At 46.9% G+C, this 7435-nt stretch overlaps 1 pseudogene; it reads right to left on the bottom strand.

Annotated features, from left to right (window-relative positions):
* Nucleotides 1-2115: 2115 nt before the first annotated feature.
* On the bottom strand, nucleotides 2116-6700 carry LOC145519012 (large ribosomal subunit protein uL16-like; annotated as a pseudogene).
* Nucleotides 6701-7435: the final 735 nt, after the last annotated feature.

The following is a 7435-nucleotide window of genomic DNA, read 5'->3' as shown; positions in this document are numbered from 1 at the left end:
CTGATCCCTGGATGGCAAGCCATGAGGTATGATCTGGAGCTCTGAGCGTCACTGGGGTCTCAGAGGGAGGAGCCCCTGATGGGTCCCAGGTGGTCACCTCCCCTTCTGGAGATGCTGCCATTCTCCTGGCTTGGCCAGGCCACGGCATTCAGGTAGGAGCCACTTCTGCCTCTGCCTGGGTGCTTGTCTTCCCTCTCCCTGTTGCCTCTCCTCCCTCTTTAAATCCTCTCCCCACGAGAGCTGCTCAGTTTTCAAACTGTTACTGATTCTGCAGATTCGAAGGTAGCCCCTGGGCTTGCGGGAGGATGGACAGAGAATCCAGAGGTTGACAGTGTAGCCTGGGAGCTGTCACTCACCACCTGAGCCCTGGAGAACATTCCCTTTCTTTTGGGGGCTTCAGTTTTCCAACCTGTGAAACGATCAGATTGAAATGAAAGTTTCCTCCCAGCTTGAACCTATGATGATTCAGTCCAAAAGCATGTGGTCTGCTGTCTGACAGGTACTGGGCTGGGTACTGGTTTTTGTAAAGCTCGCCTTCTAGGAGACAGGCAGGTGAATAAGCATGGAATTAGACCACAGAGGACTATGTGCTGCGCTATAGTTGAAAAGATTGAGCTCTATCAGCTTTGTGAATAAAGCAGCAGTGACCTGGCTCTCTGGCCCCCACCGCCACCCCCTCAGCCCATCCCCCACTTCCCAGGCACAGGCACCATCAATTCTTTTAGATGATTCCTTTGAGTTTTAGCATCGCACATTTCTGTAAAAGAGACTTGCATCACTGTTTTTTGACTTTTCAGTATTAGGTGCCAGTTAAGTTCTCACTTAACTTTTTTTTAAGATTTTTTTTTTTTCAATGTGGATATTTCTTTAAGTTTTTAATGAATTTGTTACAATCTTGCTTCTATTTTATGTTTTAGCTTTTTGGCTGGGAGGCATGAGAGATCCTAGATCCCTGACCAAGGATTAAACCCACAACCCCTGCACTGAAAGGTGAAGTCTTAACCACTGGACTGCAGGGAAGTCCCTAAATTCTCACTTTATAAGATGTAGATTAAATTTTCTTTTATCCACCCTCCCCATTAGAACCTTCACCTAGAACCCCTGCCTGTCTCCCCATTCTCCCAATATGATTATATCATCCTCTTGGTTAGATAGAAACTCAATGTCTTCACTTTTTTTAATTAAATTAAAATTTTTTGGCCTCACCTCACAGCCTGTGGGATCTTAACTCCCCAACTGGGGGGATCGAACCTGGGCCCCCTGCAGTGGAAGCTCAGAGTCTTAACCACTGGGCCACCAGGGAAGTTCCATCAACGTCTTCATTTTTATGATTGTTATTTATAGCTAAACCACATAGTATATTATTAATATTATTTCAACATTTGTTCTCTATGGAGTGAGCAGTCCTTTTTTAAATTTGCTTTGTTTTCCTTATCCATGTTAGTGATTTGGTCCCCAAATCTTTCCCGGTAGTGTAGATCTCATCTCAATATGTCCAAGTTTTAGGGATTCTGTGCATTTCATCTTCTTGAAGAAATTGCTCCCAGAGCCCTTTCACTTCCGCAGAAAGACCTACTCACTCTCTATTTCAGGCACTAATCCTAATCTCTTCTGTTGATTTTCTGATGTCTTTGTCTTGTGTTTGCAGGAGGGAACACACCCTCCACCCTCCCACTGTGAGAAATGGTCAGTGGAAGTTGTAATTTGGGAAGAATTTGCATTATCTTGGCATGTTTTTGTTTTACACTTAATAGTTTAGCAGGGTATGGAATTTTAGGACGGAAAAAAATCTTCCCTTAGAACTTTGAAGGCAATGCTCCGTCATATTCTATGACAGTGTTCTTAAACAACGAATGCTATTTTGAGTCCTGACCCTTTACACGTGATTCAGTTTTCTTTCTAGAAGTTTGTAGCATCTTCTCTTTGTCACCAGTGTTATGAAATTCCATGATGTTGTGCTTTGGTGAGGGGACATTTTTATATACTCTTTGGCCTATTCAGTTTGGAAACTCATGTCCATCAATTCTGGGAAATGCTCTTGAAGTATTTTTTTTGTTTGACGGGAAAGTAGGATTTATTGGTGGGCGTAAGAAGGAGGGGACAGTGCCGTGGCTCTCATGAGCACAGGGGCCACCATTTGTCCTGAGGATCACGATTGGGGATATATTTGACCCCACACTTATCTGGGATGAACTGCTTTTCTGCCACCGTGTTTTCAAATTCATCTACATTAAACTTAGTAAATCCCTGCCTCTTGGAGATGTGGATCTTCAGGTGTCCAGAAAACTTGAACTTGGCCCTGCAGAGGACCTCATTCACATGCTCCTTGTTCTGCAGTTTGGTGAGGATGGACATCATGACTTGGCCAGTGTGGACCCTGGCCACTGTGCCCTGGGACTTTCCAAAGGCATCTTGCATACCTGTCTGGAGTCTATCACTCTAGCACAGGACAATATCTTGTTGATGCAGGTGACATAGAAGGGGTGGAGCTTCACTCGGATGTGAAAACCATCTTTGCCACAGCTTTCACCATGTATTTGTTGGCACAAATATGGGCAGCCTCCAGGGCTTTAGAGGAGAACTGCTGATGCTCATCTGATACCATGTGGCTGCAGAGTAGGAGCTCATCCACTTTTACCTTCTTCTGACCCAGGTCAAAGATGCGGATCTTAGCATCAGGGACACCTCAGCAGAAGCAGAAGGGAGATTTTGGGTACGGCTTGTTCTGACAATACCAGTAACACCAGGCAGGGCAGATGTCTGTGGCCTGCTGAAGGGAAAGAGCTCTTGAAATAATTTTTAAGAGATTTTTCTCTTCTCTATTTTCTTTCTTTGATTTTGTTTCTTTGTTTTCTACAGCTTGGGAGGATATCTTTAACTTCCAGTATTTCTGTTTAATTTTCATTCCTGTTGTATTTTAAATCTCTGAGACCTTATTTTGTTTCCTGAATGTTCATTTTTATAGCATCTTATTCTGATCTCACGGTTGCAATATCATATTTTTCTGAGAATAATTTTTTTAAGTTTCCTTCTGTCTGCACAACAGTATCCTCCAAATTGCTTTCATCTGTTTGTTTTGATCTCTGTTTTTCATATTAGATGCTTTCCTCATGTGTCTGTGAATCTTTGGGTTCCTGTTGAAGAATGGAACTCTAAAAAGCTTTGCGACTGTGGGCAGGCCTTTGCTGCCTCTGCCCTTTAGAAACCCTTGAGGACTTCCTTGGTGATACAGTGGTTAAGCATAGCCTGCCAATGCAATGGACATGGGTTTAACCCTGGTCTGGGAAGATCCCACATGCTGTGGGGCAACAAAGTCCGTGTGCCACAACTACTAAAGCCCACGAGCCCAGAGCCTGTGTTCCACAACAAGAGAAGCCACCACGATGAGAAGCCCGTGCACTGCAACGAAGAGTAGCCCCTGCTCGCTGTAACTAGAGAAAAGTCCTCGAGTAGCAATGAAGACCCAGGGTAACCAGAACTAAATAGATAAATAAACAAGTTTTTTAAAATACTAAAGAATAGTTAGTTAGTTTTTTTTTAACAGATTTTTTATTTTTTAAAGATTTTTTTGATGGAGACCATTTTTAAAGTCTTCATTGAATTTGTTACACTATTGCTTCTGTTTTATGGTTTTTGGCCTTTGGGCCAGGAAGCATGTGGGATCTTAGTTCCCTGACCAGGGACTGAACCCACACTCCCTGCACTGGAAGGCGAAGTCTTAAACCACTGGACGGCCAGGGAAGTCCGGAGACTTAATTTCTTTTTAGAGAAGTTTAAGGGTCACAGAAAAGTTGAGTGGAAAGTCTAGCGAGTTCCCATACACCCCCTGCTCTCCTGCCCACACATGCACAGCCTCCCTCACCATCAACATTCTCACCCCAGGGGACATTTGTTACAGTGGATGAACCTACATGGACACACCATTGTCCCCAAAGTCCATAGTTTACATGAGTGTTCACCCTTGGTGTTGAACATTCTATGGGTTTGAACAAAAGGCACATACTCACCATATAGCTTCACATTATTTTCACTGCCCTAAAAATCCTGTGCTCCATCTATTCATCCCTCCCTCCTCCCAACCCCTGACAACCACTTCTGTTTTACTTTTAAAAATTCACCCTTGTCCCTGCTTATAGAAGTAACCCATGCCAACCTAGCCCGGAACCCCAGGCCCTGAGTTGGGGAGTGGGGCTGCTTCTCAGCTGCCTTCATCACTGGCTGAGGACTCAGCTGTCTCTGCCCATCCTCTCTCCAGCTTCCAAAACTTCTTGCTGTTGTCTCCTCCCTTGTTCTACTGGTTTCTATGAATCTACACCTTAAGAACAAGTCCCTCTGTGTAGTTTAGCAGGGCTTCAGGAGGAAAACGCACGAGCTCAACTCGCCACCTCTAATTAGAGGTGCTCCAACTGAATTCTCTGTTGTTACCTCAAGTTCAACTTGACCCAGACCACTCCCCCATCCTCTTCTGCAAAATAAGATTCTGATGCTCTGTAGGTCCTGATTTCTGCCCGTGGCTCCTGCTGCTGTTACCTACGGTTTAACACCACAGGGTCCTCTCCGCCCCTTTTTTGTCCCTTGCCTCCTGTTTGTGCGTACTCTCTCCTTCTCTCTTCCTCTGGGGTCCCTCTCGTTCCCCCTCCTCTGTTCACAGCAGCCACCAAGATCCGGCTTCTCATACCCAGGCCTGAACGAACAGCCTGTTAGTGATCTTCAAGTATTTTCCCTTCACATCTAACCTACGAAATGTCTTCAAACAAATAAACTTGCCATAGTCCTGTCATCTATGGTCCCCAAATATTTTATCTAGAGCAAAAAGTCCCAGTTTCTGAGTAGGCAGGCGAGTTTCCACAATATGACTACTATGTCTGCCTCTCCCAGCCTGCTTCTCGTGCTAAGACCACTGGGCTTGGTCACAGCCACTCTGAACACACCGGTCCCTTCCCGACCCTGATCCCTCTGCATGCACACCTCCCAAGACTCGTTGTAAATGCTGCCTCTGACACAGAGCTCCCTGAGTTACCCCAGAAATTGCCCACACCCTCTTCTAGGTTTCCAATCTTGAATCAAAAGTCGTATTGCCACTTTCAGCTAACATATCTGTCCTTCTTTGGGGTTGTTTGAGGGGAGGGACTGGGTCTTATCCATCCTGTACATTCAGGGCTTAGCTCTGTATCTCGTATGCATTAAGTTCTCAATAAATGTTGAATGTGTGAGTGATTGACTTTATAGTTATATTTCATTATTTGTCTATGTCTATTCTTTTCTGTGCTGCTGCCTTCATTGTCACCATATTAATAACACTTTGATAGGAAGATCGTTTAAATAATTAAACTCCTTGAAAGTGTCATTAGAAGGACCTTCTTTGTACCAAAGATTGCTCACAGCAAAACAGAAAAGAGCATGTTCTTTTGCATGCTGCCTTAACTTGATTTATTATTTCACTCCTTTATGTATCTGTCTTTCTTCCTTAACTGTTCTGTCTGCCCTGCAAGGGCAGGGCCTGTGCTTAGCTATTCCTTCCAGCAGTCCTCATGGCATCCGGCACCAGCCTGGGTAGAGAGTAGGGGCTCAGTAAAGATTTGTAGATGGACTCACATATGCTCCAAGTTGCAGGGAGGATCAGAGGGCTGGTCTGGGGTGACTGGCTTTCTGGTGTGGAAGCAAAATCAGATAGCCAAGCTGGGCTTGGGTCAGGCCTGGGGGGAGGTTGATGGTGAGGACCAGCGTGGACTCTGGGAGAAGGCCATCACTGTGCAACAGCCATCACAGCCAAGTGTTCTTTGGGAAGCAGGGAGAAGAGCAGAATGAGGAAGAGGGTAGATGGAGGAGAGGAATGTGTGTGGACAGAGTGGCGGGGGGTGAGGGTGGCCAGTGCAGTGAGGGAGGGGTGAAGAGGGTGGGCAGGCCTCCAGGGTCAAGGCCTCAGGGCAACGTCTTGTTTGCAGGGGCTGACCAGCTTCTCTTTCACCTCCACATCGGGTGTCAGAGCCAACTTCACCCTCACCCTCACTAGGCTGGTCTCCCCTCCCTTGGATCAGCATCATCAGGTCCAGGCCGGGGCCTCTGCTCCCGGATGGCGTCCCAACTCCCTCCCTCCCCCAGCCATTTGCGAGTCCCATGACTGTGTCCAGACTCCCCCTCCCAGAGCAGACCCCACCCCTCTTCCTGAGCAGCTGAGCCGGAGCCCTGGGGGAGATAACAAGGACTGGTGGTATGAGAGGCACCTAGTCTGATGCAGAAGGGCGGGTCCTCGTGGGAGTATCACACTGAACCTCTGCTGCCCTCTCCTACCCCCACTTAAATATGTATCAAGACCCACAACATCAATACAGTCAAGAAAACTGATAGCAAAACCTTTTCTTGACACTCCATGGCGATTTCCTTCCCCTCCCTCGCTGGGGTCCTCACTCGCTCTCTCCCTTTGCTGCTAAACTCAGTGAGAGAGAGTTTACACCCCTACCTCCCTTTCCACTCCATACATGGCCTCCTTAACACAACTCCCTTCTCTCAGAGTAGATGCTATCTTAGGGCGCCAGGAGCTTCCTGTTGCCAAGTCCATGGTGGCGATGGTAGTGGTTGAGGAGGAGTGGTTCTTCCAGGCTTTGCCCTCCCTGAGCACCTCAGCCCCGCCCTGCAGAGCCCCTGCCTTGGCCTCAGGTTGCCCTCTCACCTCCCTCTCCTCCCTGATTGCCTCCTCCATGTCTGCCTTCCTTCACAGCCAGGTTTCTTGGCCCACAACCAGATGTGGGCCCAGATGGATCAGTACTTCAGCAAGGTTCATCTCTCCAGCCACTCTGCGCAGGGCCAGCTTGCTTGTCCTGGCCCTCCCTGTAGGCCCAGCTGAATGTCAGACCTCTTCCTTGGCCCTGTCTTGAGCCCAGAAGGGCTGAAAGAGTGAGATTTCTTCCTTTGGCTCAGGACCCAAACCTTGGAGTCATTCTTCTGTTTTTAAAGGAAATATTCCAGTCACACAAGGGTATCGGGAATAACGGGATGAACCCCTGTGTTCCTACCAGCTGGCTCAAGAACAAACGTTATCAATATACTTGAAGCCCCTTGAGTACCCCTTCTCATGGCATCTTCCCTTCCCCAGAGAGGCAGACACCATCCTGAATTTGTTATTTATCATTCCTACAAATTCTTTAAATGTTCATGACATGTATACGTGGCTTACATGATACACAGGTTTCACACGCATGGCTTCAGAGCACTGCAAACCAGCAGCACTCTATGTATCTTTCTTCCATTTTCCCCCTCAAATGTACCCTGCTGATTGCTGGTGACAAGTTGCGCTTGTGGATTCCCTTTCTCCACAGTCTAATATTCCACTGTGAATATGTGCCACACTTGACCTCCCTCCTCCCATAAATAGACATTTCAGATACACCCGGCTGAGGTCATTCTGGACCTTTCTTTTCTTGTGCAGCTACCTGGT

The sequence above is a fragment of the Giraffa tippelskirchi genome, chromosome 8 (assembly GCF_054371585.1).
Source record: "Giraffa tippelskirchi isolate mGirTip1 chromosome 8, T2T-mGirTip1v1.2.pri, whole genome shotgun sequence".
NCBI classification, from domain to species: Eukaryota; Metazoa; Chordata; class Mammalia; order Artiodactyla; family Giraffidae; genus Giraffa; species Giraffa tippelskirchi.
Note: the sequence above shows the minus strand (reverse complement) of the source record. Positions and strands in the feature narration are given on the sequence as shown.